At 45.6% G+C, this 16,840-nt stretch overlaps 12 non-coding genes and 1 pseudogene across 12 annotated transcripts; all 13 read right to left on the minus strand.

The window, feature by feature from the left end:
* Positions 1-777: 777 nt before the first annotated feature.
* LOC148291576 (5S ribosomal RNA) lies at positions 778-896 on the minus strand. Its single transcript, XR_015827409.1, has one exon. It is a non-coding gene; the product is annotated as a 5S ribosomal RNA (ribosomal RNA).
* A 774-nt stretch (positions 897-1,670) lies between these two features.
* On the minus strand, positions 1,671-1,789 carry LOC148291577 (5S ribosomal RNA). The gene has a single exon (XR_015827312.1). It is a non-coding gene; the product is annotated as a 5S ribosomal RNA (ribosomal RNA).
* A 754-nt stretch (positions 1,790-2,543) lies between these two features.
* Positions 2,544-2,662, minus strand: LOC148291578 (5S ribosomal RNA). The gene has a single exon (XR_015827420.1). It is a non-coding gene; the product is annotated as a 5S ribosomal RNA (ribosomal RNA).
* A 774-nt stretch (positions 2,663-3,436) lies between these two features.
* On the minus strand, positions 3,437-3,555 carry LOC148291579 (5S ribosomal RNA). Its single transcript, XR_015827313.1, has one exon. It is a non-coding gene; the product is annotated as a 5S ribosomal RNA (ribosomal RNA).
* Positions 3,556-4,309: 754 nt separating this feature from the next.
* On the minus strand, positions 4,310-4,428 carry LOC148291580 (5S ribosomal RNA). Its single transcript, XR_015827566.1, has one exon. It is a non-coding gene; the product is annotated as a 5S ribosomal RNA (ribosomal RNA).
* A 754-nt stretch (positions 4,429-5,182) lies between these two features.
* On the minus strand, positions 5,183-5,301 carry LOC148291581 (5S ribosomal RNA). Its single transcript, XR_015827567.1, has one exon. It is a non-coding gene; the product is annotated as a 5S ribosomal RNA (ribosomal RNA).
* Positions 5,302-6,055: 754 nt separating this feature from the next.
* On the minus strand, positions 6,056-6,174 carry LOC148291582 (5S ribosomal RNA). Its single transcript, XR_015827568.1, has one exon. It is a non-coding gene; the product is annotated as a 5S ribosomal RNA (ribosomal RNA).
* A 754-nt stretch (positions 6,175-6,928) lies between these two features.
* On the minus strand, positions 6,929-7,047 carry LOC148291583 (5S ribosomal RNA). The gene has a single exon (XR_015827569.1). It is a non-coding gene; the product is annotated as a 5S ribosomal RNA (ribosomal RNA).
* A 754-nt stretch (positions 7,048-7,801) lies between these two features.
* On the minus strand, positions 7,802-7,920 carry LOC148291584 (5S ribosomal RNA). Its single transcript, XR_015827570.1, has one exon. It is a non-coding gene; the product is annotated as a 5S ribosomal RNA (ribosomal RNA).
* A 1,683-nt stretch (positions 7,921-9,603) lies between these two features.
* LOC148291585 (5S ribosomal RNA) lies at positions 9,604-9,722 on the minus strand. Its single transcript, XR_015826707.1, has one exon. It is a non-coding gene; the product is annotated as a 5S ribosomal RNA (ribosomal RNA).
* A 754-nt stretch (positions 9,723-10,476) lies between these two features.
* On the minus strand, positions 10,477-10,595 carry LOC148291586 (5S ribosomal RNA). Its single transcript, XR_015826753.1, has one exon. It is a non-coding gene; the product is annotated as a 5S ribosomal RNA (ribosomal RNA).
* Positions 10,596-11,369: 774 nt separating this feature from the next.
* Positions 11,370-11,488, minus strand: LOC148291587 (5S ribosomal RNA). Its single transcript, XR_015827314.1, has one exon. It is a non-coding gene; the product is annotated as a 5S ribosomal RNA (ribosomal RNA).
* Positions 11,489-12,239: 751 nt separating this feature from the next.
* Positions 12,240-12,358, minus strand: LOC148291588 (5S ribosomal RNA; annotated as a pseudogene).
* Between the last annotated feature and the right edge of the window lie 4,482 nt (positions 12,359-16,840).

Raw genomic sequence — 16,840 nt, forward strand, 5'->3', positions numbered from 1 at the left:
TCCTAGGTTTTCTAGGAGTATTTAATCATAGTGTGCCCCGATTGTCACGTTGCGCCACGGGGTCGTGATATCCAACTCCCTCCCGCATGAAATGGGATGCCGTCGCATGAAATGGCATGGCCTGTCAGGCCTTGTCGTCGCCACCCCTACCATGTGTCGCATGCAGGCCTGCCGAACTGCCGGTTCCGATCGGCTGTGGGGCCTACCTTACGATAATTGAACCAAAACAAAAAAAAACAAAAAAACTGACAACGTTAAGAACAACCCCAATAATTTCGGCAGTGGGCGTCGAGTCCTGTTGTTTTTTCGCTTTCGTTCATTTGCGGTGCCCGGTTAATTGGAGACGAGCTCCACGGGGTGATGTAGGACAGATGGCGTAAGTTATTGGAGAGGAGCTGGACCGACGCGCGTGCAACGGCAAATCGGGCAAACCGCTGATCTGGGCTCCGACCTCAGAATTGGGCCCACGAACCGTCGATTCGAAGGCAACGGCGTCGCGAGTAAAACTCATTGCGTTGCCATGAGTCGTGGGCTTTTTCGGGCATCCGACGTCGTTTACTAGCCCGAAATCCAGTTTTTGAAGTTTTTGGTAACTGTGTTATTTTCCTATTTTAATTCCTTCGTTAATCCTAGGCTTTCTAGGAGTATTTAATCATAGTGTGCCCCGATTGTCACGCTGCGCCACGGGGTCGTGATAAAACAAAGACATCCAGATGAATAAGATGACGGAAAGCAAACGCCCACGACAATTGAAACGTCAACAAGGCAAAAAAAGAAGGGATGCAACACGAGGACTTCCCAGGAGGTCACCCATCCTAGTACTACTCTCGCCCAAACTCACTTAACTTCGGAGTTCTGATGGGATCCGGTGCTTGTGAGTTGGTATGATCGCATCCGTTAGCTTATAACGCCTAAAAGTATATAAGCCACGTTTGAGCCATGCCATATGACCATGGGTTGGCTATCCAACGCCCCCCGCATGAAATGGGATGCCGTCGCATGAAATGGCATGGTCTGTCAGGCCTTGTCGTCGCCACCCCTACCATGTGTCGCATGCAGGCCTGCCGAACTGCCGGTTCCGATCGGCTGTGGGGCCTACCTTACGATAATTGAACCGAAACAAAAAAAAACAAAAAAACTGACAACATTAAGAACAACCCCAATAATTTCGGCAGTGGGCGTCGAGTCCTGTTGTTTTTTCGCTTTCGTTCATTTGCGGTGCCCGGTTAATTGGAGACGAGCTCCACGGGGTGATGTAGGACAGATGGCGTAAGTTATTGGAGAGGAGCTGGACCGACGCGCGTGCAACGGCAAATCGGGCAAACCGCTGATCTGGGCTCCGACCTCAGAATTGGGCCCACGAATCGTCGATTCGAAGGCAACGGCGTTGCGAGTAAAACTCATTGCGTTGCCATGGGTCGTTGGCTTTTTCGGGCATCCGACGTCGTTTACTAGCCCGAAATCCAGTTTTTGAAGTTTTTGGTAACTGTGTTATTTTCCTATTTTAATTCCTTCGTTAATCGTAGGCTTTCTAGGAGTATTTAATCATAGTGTGCCCCGATTGTCACGCTGCGCCACGGGGTCGTGATAAAACAAAGACATCCAGATGAATAAGATGACGGAAAGCAAACGCCCACGACAATTGAAACGTCAACAAGGCAAAAAAAGAAGGGATGCAACACGAGGACTTCCCAGGAGGTCACCCATCCTAGTACTACTCTCGCCCAAACTCGCTTAACTTCGGAGTTCTGATGGGATCCGGTGCATGTGAGTTGGTATGATCGCATCCGTTAGCTTATAACGCCTAAAAGTATATAAGCCACGTTTGAGCCATGCCATATGACCATGGGTTGGCTATCCAACGCCCCCCGCATGAAATGGCATGGCCTGTCAGGCCTTGTCGTCGCCCCCCCTACCATGTGTCGCGCGCAGGCCTGCCGAACTGCCGTTTCCGATCGGCTGTGGGGCCTACCTTACGATAATTGAACCAAAACAAAAATAAACAAAAAAACTGACAACGTTAAGAACAACCCCAATAATTTCGGCAGTGGGCGTCGAGTCCTGTTGTTTTTTCGCTTTCGTTCGTTTGCGGTGCCCGGTTAATTGGAGACGAGCTCCACGGGGTGATGTAGGACAGATGGCGTAAGTTATTGGAGAGGAGCTGGACCGACGCGCGTGCAACGGCAAATCGGGCAAACCGCTGATCTGGGCTCCGACCTCAGAATTGGGCCCACGAATCGTCGATTCGAAGGCAACGGCGTTGCGAGTAAAACTCATTGCGTTGCCATGGGTCGTTGGCTTTTTCGGGCATCCGACGTCGTTTACTAGCCCGAAATCCAGTTTTTGAAGTTTTTGGTAACTGTGTTATTTTCCTATTTTAATTCCTTCGTTAATCGTAGGCTTTCTAGGAGTATTTAATCATAGTGTGCCCCGATTGTCACGCTGCGCCACGGGGTCGTGATAAAACAAAGACATCCAGATGAATAAGATGACGGAAAGCAAACGCCCACGACAATTGAAACGTCAACAAGGCAAAAAAAGAAGGGATGCAACACGAGGACTTCCCAGGAGGTCACCCATCCTAGTACTACTCTCGCCCAAACTCACTTAACTTCGGAGTTCTGATGGGATCCGGTGCTTGTGAGTTGGTATGATCGCATCCGTTAGCTTATAACGCCTAAAAGTATATAAGCCACGTTTGAGCCATGCCATATGACCATGGGTTGGCTATCCAACGCCCCCCGCATGAAATGGGATGCCGTCGCATGAAATGGCATGGTCTGTCAGGCCTTGTCGTCGCCACCCCTACCATGTGTCGCATGCAGGCCTGCCGAACTGCCGGTTCCGATCGGCTGTGGGGCCTACCTTACGATAATTGAACCGAAACAAAAAAAAACAAAAAAACTGACAACATTAAGAACAACCCCAATAATTTCGGCAGTGGGCGTCGAGTCCTGTTGTTTTTTCGCTTTCGTTCATTTGCGGTGCCCGGTTAATTGGAGACGAGCTCCACGGGGTGATGTAGGACAGATGGCGTAAGTTATTGGAGAGGAGCTGGACCGACGCGCGTGCAACGGCAAATCGGGCAAACCGCTGATCTGGGCTCCGACCTCAGAATTGGGCCCACGAATCGTCGATTCGAAGGCAACGGCGTTGCGAGTAAAACTCATTGCGTTGCCATGGGTCGTTGGCTTTTTCGGGCATCCGACGTCGTTTACTAGCCCGAAATCCAGTTTTTGAAGTTTTTGGTAACTGTGTTATTTTCCTATTTTAATTCCTTCGTTAATCGTAGGCTTTCTAGGAGTATTTAATCATAGTGTGCCCCGATTGTCACGCTGCGCCACGGGGTCGTGATAAAACAAAGACATCCAGATGAATAAGATGACGGAAAGCAAACGCCCACGACAATTGAAACGTCAACAAGGCAAAAAAAGAAGGGATGCAACACGAGGACTTCCCAGGAGGTCACCCATCCTAGTACTACTCTCGCCCAAACTCGCTTAACTTCGGAGTTCTGATGGGATCCGGTGCATGTGAGTTGGTATGATCGCATCCGTTAGCTTATAACGCCTAAAAGTATATAAGCCACGTTTGAGCCATGCCATATGACCATGGGTTGGCTATCCAACGCCCCCCGCATGAAATGGCATGGCCTGTCAGGCCTTGTCGTCGCCCCCCCTACCATGTGTCGCGCGCAGGCCTGCCGAACTGCCGTTTCCGATCGGCTGTGGGGCCTACCTTACGATAATTGAACCAAAACAAAAATAAACAAAAAAACTGACAACGTTAAGAACAACCCCAATAATTTCGGCAGTGGGCGTCGAGTCCTGTTGTTTTTTCGCTTTCGTTCGTTTGCGGTGCCCGGTTAATTGGAGACGAGCTCCACGGGGTGATGTAGGACAGATGGCGTAAGTTATTGGAGAGGAGCTGGACCGACGCGCGTGCAACGGCAAATCGGGCAAACCGCTGATCTGGGCTCCGACCTCAGAATTGGGCCCACGAACCGTCGATTCGAAGGCAACGGCGTCGCGAGTAAAACTCATTGCGTCGCCATGAGTCGTGGGCTTTTTCGGGCATCCGACGTCGTTTACTAGCCCGAAATCCAGTTTTTGAAGTTTTTGGTAACTGTGTTATTTTCCTATTTTAATTCCTTCGTTAATCCTAAGCTTTCTAGGAGTATTTAATCATTGTGTGCCCCGATTGTCACGCTGCGCCACGGGGTCGTGATAAAACAAAGACATCCAGATGAATAAAATGACGGAAAGCAAACGCCCACGACAATTGAAACGTCAACAAGGCAAAAAAAGAAGGGATGCAACACGAGGACTTCCCAGGAGGTCACCCATCCTAGTACTACTCTCGCCCAAACTCGCTTAGCTTCGGAGTTCTGATGGGATCCGGTGCATGTGAGTTGGTATGATCGCATCCGTTAGCTTACAACGCCTAAAAGTATATAAGCCACGTTTGAGCCATGCCATATGACCATGGGTTGGCTATCCAACGCCCCCCGCATGAAATGGCATGGCCTGTCAGGCCTTGTCGTCGCCCCCCCTACCATGTGTCGCGCGCAGGCCTGCCGAACTGCCGGTTCCGATCGGCTGTGGGGCCTACCTTACGATAATTGAACCAAAACAAAAAAAAACAAAAAAACTGACAACGTTAAGAACAACCCCAATAATTTCGGCAGTGGGCGTCGAGTCCTGTTGTTTTTTCGCTTTCGTTCGTTTGCGGTGCCCGGTTAATTGGAGACGAGCTCCACGGGGTGATGTAGGACAGATGGCGTAAGTTATTGGAGAGGAGCTGGACCGACGCGCGTGCAACGGCAAATCGGGCAAACCGCTGATCTGGGCTCCGACCTCAGAATTGGGCCCACGAACCGTCGATTCGAAGGCAACGGCGTCGCGAGTAAAACTCATTGCGTTGCCATGAGTCGTGGGCTTTTTCGGGCATCCGACGTCGTTTACTAGCCCGAAATCCAGTTTTTGAAGTTTTTGGTAACTGTGTTATTTTCCTATTTTAATTCCTTCGTTAATCCTAAGCTTTCTAGGAGTATTTAATCATTGTGTGCCCCGATTGTCACGCTGCGCCACGGGGTCGTGATAAAACAAAGACATCCAGATGAATAAAATGACGGAAAGCAAACGCCCACGACAATTGAAACGTCAACAAGGCAAAAAAAGAAGGGATGCAACACGAGGACTTCCCAGGAGGTCACCCATCCTAGTACTACTCTCGCCCAAACTCGCTTAGCTTCGGAGTTCTGATGGGATCCGGTGCATGTGAGTTGGTATGATCGCATCCGTTAGCTTACAACGCCTAAAAGTATATAAGCCACGTTTGAGCCATGCCATATGACCATGGGTTGGCTATCCAACGCCCCCCGCATGAAATGGCATGGCCTGTCAGGCCTTGTCGTCGCCCCCCCTACCATGTGTCGCGCGCAGGCCTGCCGAACTGCCGGTTCCGATCGGCTGTGGGGCCTACCTTACGATAATTGAACCAAAACAAAAAAAAACAAAAAAACTGACAACGTTAAGAACAACCCCAATAATTTCGGCAGTGGGCGTCGAGTCCTGTTGTTTTTTCGCTTTCGTTCGTTTGCGGTGCCCGGTTAATTGGAGACGAGCTCCACGGGGTGATGTAGGACAGATGGCGTAAGTTATTGGAGAGGAGCTGGACCGACGCGCGTGCAACGGCAAATCGGGCAAACCGCTGATCTGGGCTCCGACCTCAGAATTGGGCCCACGAACCGTCGATTCGAAGGCAACGGCGTCGCGAGTAATACTCATTGCGTTGCCATGAGTCGTGGGCTTTTTCGGGCATCCGACGTCGTTTACTAGCCCGAAATCCAGTTTTTGAAGTTTTTGGTAACTGTGTTATTTTCCTATTTTAATTCCTTCGTTAATCCTAGGCTTTCTAGGAGTATTTAATCATTGTGTGCCCCGATTGTCACGCTGCGCCACGGGGTCGTGATAAAACAAAGACATCCAGATGAATAAAATGACGGAAAGCAAACGCCCACGACAATTGAAACGTGAACAAGGCAAAAAAAGAAGGGATGCAACACGAGGACTTCCCAGGAGGTCACCCATCCTAGTACTACTCTCGCCCAAACTCGCTTAGCTTCGGAGTTCTGATGGGATCCGGTGCATGTGAGTTGGTATGATCGCATCCGTTAGCTTATAACGCCTAAAAGTATATAAGCCACGTTTGAGCCATGCCATATGACCATGGGTTGGCTATCCAACGCCCCCCGCATGAAATGGCATGGCCTGTCAGGCCTTGTCGTCGCCCCCCCTACCATGTGTCGCGCGCAGGCCTGCCGAACTACCGGTTCCGATCGGCTGTGGGGCCTACCTTACGATAATTGAACCAAAACAAAAAAAAACAAAAAAACTGACAACGTTAAGAACAACCCCAATAATTTCGGCAGTGGGCGTCGAGTCCTGTTGTTTTTTCGCTTTCGTTCGTTTGCGGTGCCCGGTTAATTGGAGACGAGCTCCACGGGGTGATGTAGGACAGATGGCGTAAGTTATTGGAGAGGAGCTGGACCGACGCGCGTGCAACGGCAAATCGGGCAAACCGCTGATCTGGGCTCCGACCTCAGAATTGGGCCCACGAACCGTCGATTCGAAGGCAACGGCGTCGCGAGTAAAACTCATTGCGCTGCCATGAGTCGTGGGCTTTTTCGGGCATCCGACGTCGTTTACTAGCCCGAAATCCAGTTTTTGAAGTTTTTGGTAACTGTGTTATTTTCCTATTTTAATTCCTTCGTTAATCCTAGGCTTTCTAGGAGTATTTAATCATTGTGTGCCCCGATTGTCACGCTGCGCCACGGGGTCGTGATAAAACAAAGACATCCAGATGAATAAAATGACGGAAAGCAAACGCCCACGACAATTGAAACGTGAACAAGGCAAAAAAAGAAGGGATGCAACACGAGGACTTCCCAGGAGGTCACCCATCCTAGTACTACTCTCGCCCAAACTCGCTTAGCTTCGGAGTTCTGATGGGATCCGGTGCATGTGAGTTGGTATGATCGCATCCGTTAGCTTATAACGCCTAAAAGTATATAAGCCACGTTTGAGCCATGCCATATGACTATGGGTTGGCTATCCAACGCCCCCCGCATGAAATGGCTTGGCCTGTCAGGCCTTGTCGTCGCCCCCCCTACCATGTGTCGCGCGCAGGCCTGCCGAACTGCCGGTTCCGATCGGCTGTGGGGCCTACCTTACGATAATTGAACCAAAACAAAAAAAAACAAAAAAACTGACAACGTTAAGAACAACCCCAATAATTTCGGCAGTGGGCGTCGAGTCCTGTTGTTTTTTCGCTTTCGTTCGTTTGCGGTGCCCGGTTAATTGGAGACGAGCTCCACGGGGTGATGTAGGACAGATGGCGTAAGTTATTGGAGAGGAGCTGGACCGACGCGCGTGCAACGGCAAATCGGGCAAACCGCTGATCTGGGCTCCGACCTCAGAATTGGGCCCACGAACCGTTGATTCGAAGGCAACGGCGTCGTGAGTAAAACTCATTGCGCTGCCATGAGTCGTGGGCTTTTTCGGGCATCCGACGTCGTTTACTAGCCCGAAATCCAGTTTTTGAAGTTTTTGGTAACTGTGTTATTTTCCTATTTTAATTCCTTCGTTAATCCTAGGCTTTCTAGGAGTATTTAATCATTGTGTGCCCCGATTGTCACGCTGCGCCACGGGGTCGTGATAAAACAAAGACATCCAGATGAATAAAATGACGGAAAGCAAACGCCCACGACAATTGAAACGTCAACAAGGCAAAAAAAGAAGGGATGCAACACGAGGACTTCCCAGGAGGTCACCCATCCTAGTACTACTCTCGCCCAAACTCGCTTAGCTTCGGAGTTCTGATGGGATCCGGTGCATGTGAGTTGGTATGATCGCATCCGTTAGCTTATAACGCCTAAAAGTATATAAGCCACGTTTGAGCCATGCCATATGACCATGGGTTGGCTATCCAACGCCCCCCGCATGAAATGGCATGGCCTGTCAAGCCTTGTCGTCGCCCCCCCTACCATGTGTCGCGCGCAGGCCTGCCGAACTGCCGGTTCCGATCGGCTGTGGGGCCTACCTTACGATAATTGAACCAAAACAAAAAAAAACAAAAAAACTGACAACGTTAAGAACAACCCCAATAATTTCGGCAGTGGGCGTCGAGTCCTGTTGTTTTTTCGCTTTCGTTCGTTTGCGGTGCCCGGTTAATTGGAGACGAGCTCCACGGGGTGATGTAGGACAGATGGCGTAAGTTAATGGAGAGGAGCTGGACCGACGCGCGTGCAACGGCAAATCGGGCAAACCGCTGATCTGGGCTCCGACCTCAGAATTGGGCCCACGAACCGTCGATTCGAAGGCAACGGCGTCGCGAGTAAAACTCATTGCGATGCCATGAGTCGTGGGCTTTTTCGGGCATCCGACGTCGTTTACTAGCCCGAAATCCAGTTTTTGAAGTTTTTGGTAACTGTGTTATTTTCCTATTTTAATTCCTTCGTTAATCCTAGGCTTTCTAGGAGTATTTAATCATAGTGTGCCCCGATTGTCACGCTGCGCCACGGGGTCGTGATAAAACAAAGACATCCAGATGAATAAGATGACGGAAAGTAGACCCGGCAATATTGCACACGACCCGTTAACACGACACGAATTCGCACGAAATTATCAGTATTTGGGTTGAGCTTATTGGGTCGGGTTGAAAACGGGTGAACCCGTTAGCCACCCGTTAAGCTAACGGGTCGTTTCGGGTCAAAAACGGGTTAACCCGTTACCACCCGTTAAGAAGGTTAATTTTGTAATTTTGCAAAATATTTTTCTTTTCTTTTCTTCTTCCCCTTTTCTTTCTTCTTTCCGTGTCTTTTTCTTCTTACCTTTTTGTCTTTTTCTTCTTTCCCCTTTTCCTTTTTCTTCTTCCTCTCGTTCTTCTCTTCTGCTCTGTTCTTCTCTTTTTCTCTTCTGCTATCTTTTTGTCAAGATTCTCTTTTGCTCTTCTTCTCTCCACTCAATAGACTCCGCCAACCCAGCCACCAGGGATGACTTCGCCAACCCAGCCACCAGGGATCAAGGAGGAGGTATCTAGGTCGGTCCACAGAGGGTGATTGATTCTAGAGTTGTTGGTTTTGGTTCTCTCAGTTAATTTTGAATTTTCTTTCTTCCTCAATTTATTTAGTTGTTAAGTTTTTAAGATATCTGTGAGAGAGAGATATATACTGTTTTGGGGTGAGAGGACTGAAATGAAGAGGGAAAGAGGGAAGAAAAGTTAGGGTTGGGGTTTGGGGGAAAAAAGACAGAGAAGGCGTGTTGGTAGAGAAGCTGTGATAGTTTTTTTTTTTTTTTTTTTTCTTTCTGGTTTATTCTTAACGGGTTAACGGGTCGTGTCGGATATTCGCGAATTGTAACGGGTCGTGTTTGGGTCTAGTATTTGTCACCCGTTAACTTAACGGGTCGTGTTCGTGTCAACCCGTTAAGAAAACGGATTAACCCGTTAACGACCCGAAACCCGTTAAAACGACCCGTTTGCCAGCTCTAACGGAAAGCAAACGCCCACGACAATTGAAACGTCAACAAGGCAAAAAAAGAAGGGATGCAACACGAGGACTTCCCAGGAGGTCACCCATCCTAGTACTACTCTCGCCCAAACTCGCTTGACTTCGGAGTTCTGATGGGATCCGGTGCATGTGAGTTGGTATGATCGCATCCGTTAGCTTATAACGCCTAAAAGTATATAAGCCACGTTTGAGCCATGCCATATGACCATGGGTTGGCTATCCAACGCCCCCCGCATGAAATGGCATGGCCTGTCAGGCCTTGTCGTCGCCACCCCTACCATGTGTCGCGCGCAGGCCTGCCGAACTGCCGGTTCCGATCGGCTGTGGGGCCTACCTTACGATAATTGAACCAAAACAAAAAAAAACAAAAAAACTGACAACGTTAAGAACAACCCCAATAATTTCGGCAGTGGGCGTCGAGTCCTGTTGTTTTTTCGCTTTCGTTCGTTTGCGGTGCCCGGTTAATTGGAGACGAGCTCCACTGGGTGATGTAGGACAGATGGCGTAAGTTATTGGAGAGGAGCTGGACCGACGCGCGTGCAACGGCAAATCGGGCAAACCGCTGATCTGGGCTCCGACCTCAGAATTGGGCCCACGAACCGTCGATTCGAAGGCAACGGCGACGCGAGTAAAACTCATAGCGCTGCCATGAGTCGTGGACTTTTTCGGGCATCCGACGTCGTTTACTAGCCCGAAATCCAGTTTTTGAAGTTTTTGGTAACTGTGTTATTTTCCTATTTTAATTCCTTCGTTAATCCTAGGCTTTCTAGGAGTATTTAATCATAGTGTGCCCCGATTGTCACGCTGCGCCACGGGGTCGTGATAAAACAAAGACATCCAGATGAATAAGATGACGGAAAGCAAACGCCCACGACAATTGAAACGTCAACAAGGCAAAAAAAGAAGGGATGCAACACGAGGACTTCCCAGGAGGTCACCCATCCTAGTACTACTCTCGCCCAAACTCGCTTAACTTCGGAGTTCTGATGGGATCCGGTGCATGTGAGTTGATATGATCGCATCCGTTAGCTTATAACGCCTAAAAGTATATAAGCCACGTTTGAGCCATGCCATATGACCATGGGTTGGCTATCCAACGCCCCCCGCATGAAATGGGATGCCGTCGCATGAAATGGCATGGCCTGTCAGGCCTTGTCGTCGCCACCCCTAATATGTGTCGCGCGCAGGCCTGCCGAACTGCCGGTTCCGATCGGCTGTGGGGCCTACCTTACGCTAATTGAACCAAAACAAAAAAAAACAAAAAAACTGACAACGTTAAGAACAACCCCAATAATTTCGGCAGTGGGCGTCGAGTCCTGTTGTTTTTTCGCTTTCGTTCGTTTGCGGTGCCCGGTTAATTGGAGACGAGCTCGACGGGGTGATGTAGGACAGATGGCGTAAGTTATTGGAGAGGAGCTGGACCGACGCGCGTGCAACGGCAAATCGGGCAAACCGCTGATCTGGGCTCCGACCTCAGAATTGGGCCCACGAACCGTCGATTCGAAGGCAACGGCGTCACGAGTAAAACTCATCGCGTTGCCATGTGTCGTGGGCTTTTTCGGGCATCCGACGTCGTTTACTAGCCCGAAATCCAGTTTTTGAAGTTTTTGGTAACTGTGTTATTTTCCTATTTTAATTCCTTCGTTAATCCTAGGCTTTCTAGGAGTATTTAATCATAGTGTGCCCCGATTGTCACGCTGCGCCAAGGGGTCGTGATAAAACAAAGACATCCAGATGAATAAGATGACGGAAAGCAAACGCCCACGACAATTGAAACGTCAACAAGGCAAAAAAAGAAGGGATGCAACACGAGGACTTCCCAGGAGGTCACCCATCCTAGTACTACTCTCGCCCAAACTCGCTTAACTTCGGAGTTCTGATGGGATCCGGTGCATGTGAGTTGGTATGATCGCATCCGTTAGCTTATAACGCCTAAAAGTATATAAGCCACGTTTGAGCCATGCCATATGACCATGGGTTGGCTATCCAACGCCCCCCGCATGAAATGGCATGGCCTGTCAAGCCTTGTCGTCGCCACCCTTACCATGTGTCGCGCGCAGGCCTGCCGAACTGCCGGTTCCGATCGGCTGTGGGGCCTACCTTACGATAATTGAACCAAACAAAAAAAAAAAAAAATAGACAACGTTAAGAACAACCCCAATAATTTCGGCAGTGGGCGTCGAGTCCTGTTGTTTTTTCGCTTTCGTTCGTTTGCGGTGCCCGGTTAATTGGAGACGAGCTCCACGGGGTGATGTAGGACAGATGGCGTAAGTTATTGGAGAGGAGCTGGACCGACGCGCGTGCAACGGCAAATCGGGCAAACCGCTGATCTGGGCTCCGACCTCAGAATTGGGCCTACGAACCGTCGATTCGAAGGCAATGGCGTCGCGAGTAAAACTCATTGCGGTGCCATGAGTCGTGGGCTTTTTCGGGCATCCGACGTCGTTTACTAGCCCGAAATCCAATTTTTGAAGTTTTTGGTAACTGTGTTATTTTCCTATTTTAATTCCTTCGTTAATCCTAGGCTTTCTAGGAGTATTTAATCATAGTGTGCCCCGATTGTCACGCTGCGCCAAGGGGTCGTGTTAAAACAAAGACATCCAGATGAATAAGATGACGGAAAGCAAACGCCCACGACAATTTAAACGTCAACAAGGCAAAAAAAGAAGGGATGCAACACGAGGACTTCCCAGGAGGTCACCCATCCTAGTACTAGTCTACCCCAAACTCGCTTAACTTCGGAGTTCTGATGGGATCCGGTGCATGTGAGTTGGTGTGATCGCATCCGTTAGCTTATAACGCCTAAAAGTATATAAGCCACGTTTGAGCCATGCCATATGACCATGGGTTGGCTATCCAACGCCCCCCGCATGAAATGGCATGGCCTGTCAAGCCTTGTCGTCGCCACCCTTACCATGTGTCGCACGCAGGCCTGCCGAACTGCCGGTTGCGATCGGCTGTGGGGCCTACCTTACGATAATTGAACCAAAACAAAAAAAACAAAAAAACTGACAATGTTAAGAACAACCCCAATAATTTCGGCAGTGGGCGTCGAGTCCTGTTGTTTTTTCGCTTTCGTTCGTTTGCGGTGCCCGGTTAATTGGAGACGAGCTCCACGGGGTGATGTAGGACAGATGGCGTAAGTTATTGGAGAGGAGCTGGACCGACGCGCGTGCAACGTCAAATCGGGCAAACCGCTGATCTGGGCTCTGTTGCGTAGATACAGCTGCACCAAAATGGATTCAGTTGCATCCTCAACTTGTGATACTCGCAAGTGCACGAACCGTTGGTAGTATAGCATATGTAAGTGCGAGGTCGATTCCACAGGGATTGGTGATTGAATGATCCAATTTAGTTTCCCTACACAAAATAGAAACAAAAACAAAGAACATAAAACAAGGAAGAAAGAAATAAGTAACTCAAGCAAATAAGTTCCCGAGTTCAATTTAGATTATTGGATTGATTCTAGCTAAAGTATGATTAAGCCATGGTGTGTGGTCATAACCTTGTGTTCCTAATTCCCTAATTTGATCATTTGTTGTCTAACCTAAAATTAAGCATTAGGAACCCATTAAGCATAGAAGAACAATTTAAACAACCAAGCATGTATCTAATCCCTGTTGTCGAATGTCCATACATACTCTTCCTATTCATAGTTCAATTCGAATTAAAGTATGGTGTCTACTCTTAATTCAAACCAAGATAGCTAACATGCAAGCCTAAATGGTGATCAATCATTCAAACTAGCATATTAACTTATAAGCATAATGAATAAGAACAAAAATCATAATTGAAACTTGGAAACTAATCAAACTTGAAACTAAAGAAAAGAATTTACATAACAATGAAAATTAAAGTAGAACTTGGAAAGACTTAAAGGAAAATTTCAGCACAAAGATCTCATTATAACAATTGAAAACTAGAAAGAGAAACTAAGAGAATTTGAGGGAGAGAAGGGAAGGGAGCTCTAGAGAAGTGTTTGAGAGCTCCCCCCCTTGGGGTGTGTTTACAAGCTTAGAGAACTTCCCTATTTATAGGCCTAGGGGAAGTGAAAATCTGAATTCAATATGGCTAATGCATACAACACTTGTTTTATAAAATCTGAAATGGTTGATGCACTTGTATTAGAAAATCTAAATTGGGTGATGCACTTGTATTAGAAAATCTTGAATTGGTTGATGCACTTCACCAATAGATCCCACCAGCAGCCCTAGCTCATCTTCATGTCACCATGACCAAGCTTCCAACCAGAAATGATAGCTCATACCTAGCTCACCATGACCAAGCATCCAACCAGCACATGCTGAGGTCAGCATGACCAGCAACTTCAAGGGCTTACAACTTGGGCTTCTCTTAATCAAATTAGGACTTTAAGCACTCGAAATTGAAGTTCAGAATGTCTTCTTTCCAGCCATATGTTATTTGGGCCAATCCAAGGTCGGAGGAAGAAGTTAAGGCCGAAACAAATTGCTAACTCATTTTCCGCGCTGATAAGATCCATCCTGAGCATGGTTCTGTGTTTGCTAGGTAACGGACTCCAGATTTATCCAATGGGGCTGAATTTGGGATATGTTATAGTACACACCAATTGGAACAACTTTCATGAAGAATGTGGCCTCATTCGAGCTATGTAGGTGGTTGAAACAAAGCTTGCAATATGACCTACGGAACTGGACTGGCAGGGGGCTGTAGCCAAAATGAGTTTGTCTTTAAGCTCTTCATCCATTCATCCAAATTAGGCCTTAACATGCTTGAATTGCATGAATTATGATCTCTAAAGCCATCATTATTACCTAAAGCTCAATGAACTGAAAGATAAACACAAAAAGGATTAAAAGCACAAGTTTAACTCAAAAACATAACCAAATCATAAGCTAGAAGGGTACAAAATGATATACAATTATGAACCGATCAAATACCCCCAAACCTAGATTTTGCTAGTCCTCGAGCAAAACAACACAAAACAAAGTTAAAAACAAAACAAGAAGTTAACTAGACCACTTTCGTAGGTAACTCGATTGCATTGAGCGAATGCAACAAGCCTTTAAACCTCTAGGCATCCCTAGTAGGAGGAGTTGTGTCTCCTGAGGGTTTAACAGATACGATACCCACAAACGTTTTTCTAACTCTACAAAACAAAATGGTTAGAAAACTTAATAGATTTGTTAGTCCTTAAGCAAAAACAAAAACAAAAATAATTACAAAAACAAAAACAAAAATAAAAGAAATAAAAATAAAACTCAAAACAATCTTTCCGAACATTTTCTGAAGAGAAATGACTCATGCACATAACTCAAAAATTTTAACAATAAAAACTCAATTTTAGACATTATTTACAAGGCGGCAAAGTTCAAAACATAACATGTTCAAAGTGTATTAGTGTGATAGCCAAATGCAACAAATTCCCCAATCTTAGTTTTCACACAATTTCAAAAATCATACAAAGCACAAATTCAACTTCAAATCTCACCAAAGTTGTCCTCTCACAAATGAATCACTCAGAAGAGGGCTATAATGCAACACTCAGTTATAAACATGAGATTAGAGTTAAACCATAAAGACTTAACTCGAAATAGAAAGATGAAGAACTTGCATTAATATGATCTCAAGAAGGATGCCAAATACTTAAAAGTAAGAAAATGCATGCAATTCAACCATATGACATTTAAGATCAATTTAGGTCTTTATTATAGGTTGTAATGGGGCCAAGGGTGTAAGGTGAGTGAGAAATGAAAGGTATGGATAATACAAAGTCCAAGGAACTCAAAATGTAAGAGCATAAAATAATTGTTTACAAGACTTCGAATCATCACGATTAGATTTTTTTCTTTTACATGATCAAAACTCCTTATACCTTCATTTACATTGATTCAAACTCCTTTCCAAACACCAAATTATTTTGAAGGCCCAAAAATGAAACCCAAAAATGAAATTTCATTCAACCACCACTTAATCACAATTTTTTCTCTTTTCTTTTCTTTTCTTTCACCAATTGAGTGAATTTTTTTTTTCTTCTTTATGTAATATCCCTTCCCAAACTTAGCATGAAAAACACATCCGAATTAGAGCTCATGAGTTCCTTAGAAAGGTAAATTCTTGTTTTTCGGGCTAAGGCGAGGAAATATAATTGGTAAAATGAAAGAAAAGGTTTACATGTAGGCTCAAAATGGTTAACAATGGAAAATCATGCTTAAGCATGCATAAGGTTAGCTTGAAAGGCACAAACGATCCAAAGAGGGCCTTAATATCACTTCTTAAATGTCATGAAATCAAATTGCATAAGAATTAATGACTTTTAAGTGTTCAACCAAATCAATGAATAATGAGATCAAACAACAACTTTGATGACAAGAAAATAAGAGTATGTGTATAACACTCATGAAATGAAGCACAAGGCTCAAAAGCTCACATTTATGGTTATATAAGTCTAATTTATGCTTGATACAATTCTTTGGGTCATGCAAATCCTTTAATTGGAGAATTATGAAACAAATGGCAAGTGCAAAGAAGGTTTCGAACATATCATGCTAGAACGATGCCAAATTAATCAATTAATTAAATTTTTTTTTTTTTTACAATAAAAATTTACAAGGAAAAAAAAATAAAAAAAAAATAGAATTCAATTTTCATTTAAGTCATGCAAACATTTATCACAATCTCATCAAATGTGTTCGGAAAGTGAATAAAATCAAAATCAAAATCAAAATCAAAATAAAAATAAAAGCAAGACTTAACAAAATAAAAAAATAAAAACAAGCAAATAAAAAATTTTTTTAATTAAATTAAGGAAAAACCAATTTTACATGCTAAACTCCAATACCCCCAAACCTAGAAATGAACATTGTCCTCAATGTTTAAAAATTAGCCACAAACAATGTCATAACAACAAATGAAAGGTATTAAAGCAAATAAAAAAAAATCACAAAATCACAAAAGAAAACAAAAACAAAATAATTATAAAATAAAAATTACAACACAAACAAACAAACAAAAAAAAATGAAACAGTAAACCCTAATCACACAATTCTGAAACCCAAAAAAATTTTGAAGCCCAAAGCCCACAATTTCGAAACACAAACCACGGTGAATTTAACCCACTTTGAAACCCAAACTAAAGTGAAACCCGACCCACAATTTGTTTTCAATTCCGGCTTTTTATTATTATTTAGTTTTGTAAAAACAAACTATCGAACCGTGATTAGCAACACAAAGAGCGGGATTTTAACATGGGTCATGATGTCTCGGTTCAGTGTAAGGGACCAACAGACA

This window comes from Prunus avium, chromosome 8, assembly GCF_965620075.1.
Source record: "Prunus avium chromosome 8, drPruAviu1.hap1.1, whole genome shotgun sequence".
Classification (NCBI taxonomy): domain Eukaryota; kingdom Viridiplantae; phylum Streptophyta; class Magnoliopsida; order Rosales; family Rosaceae; genus Prunus; species Prunus avium.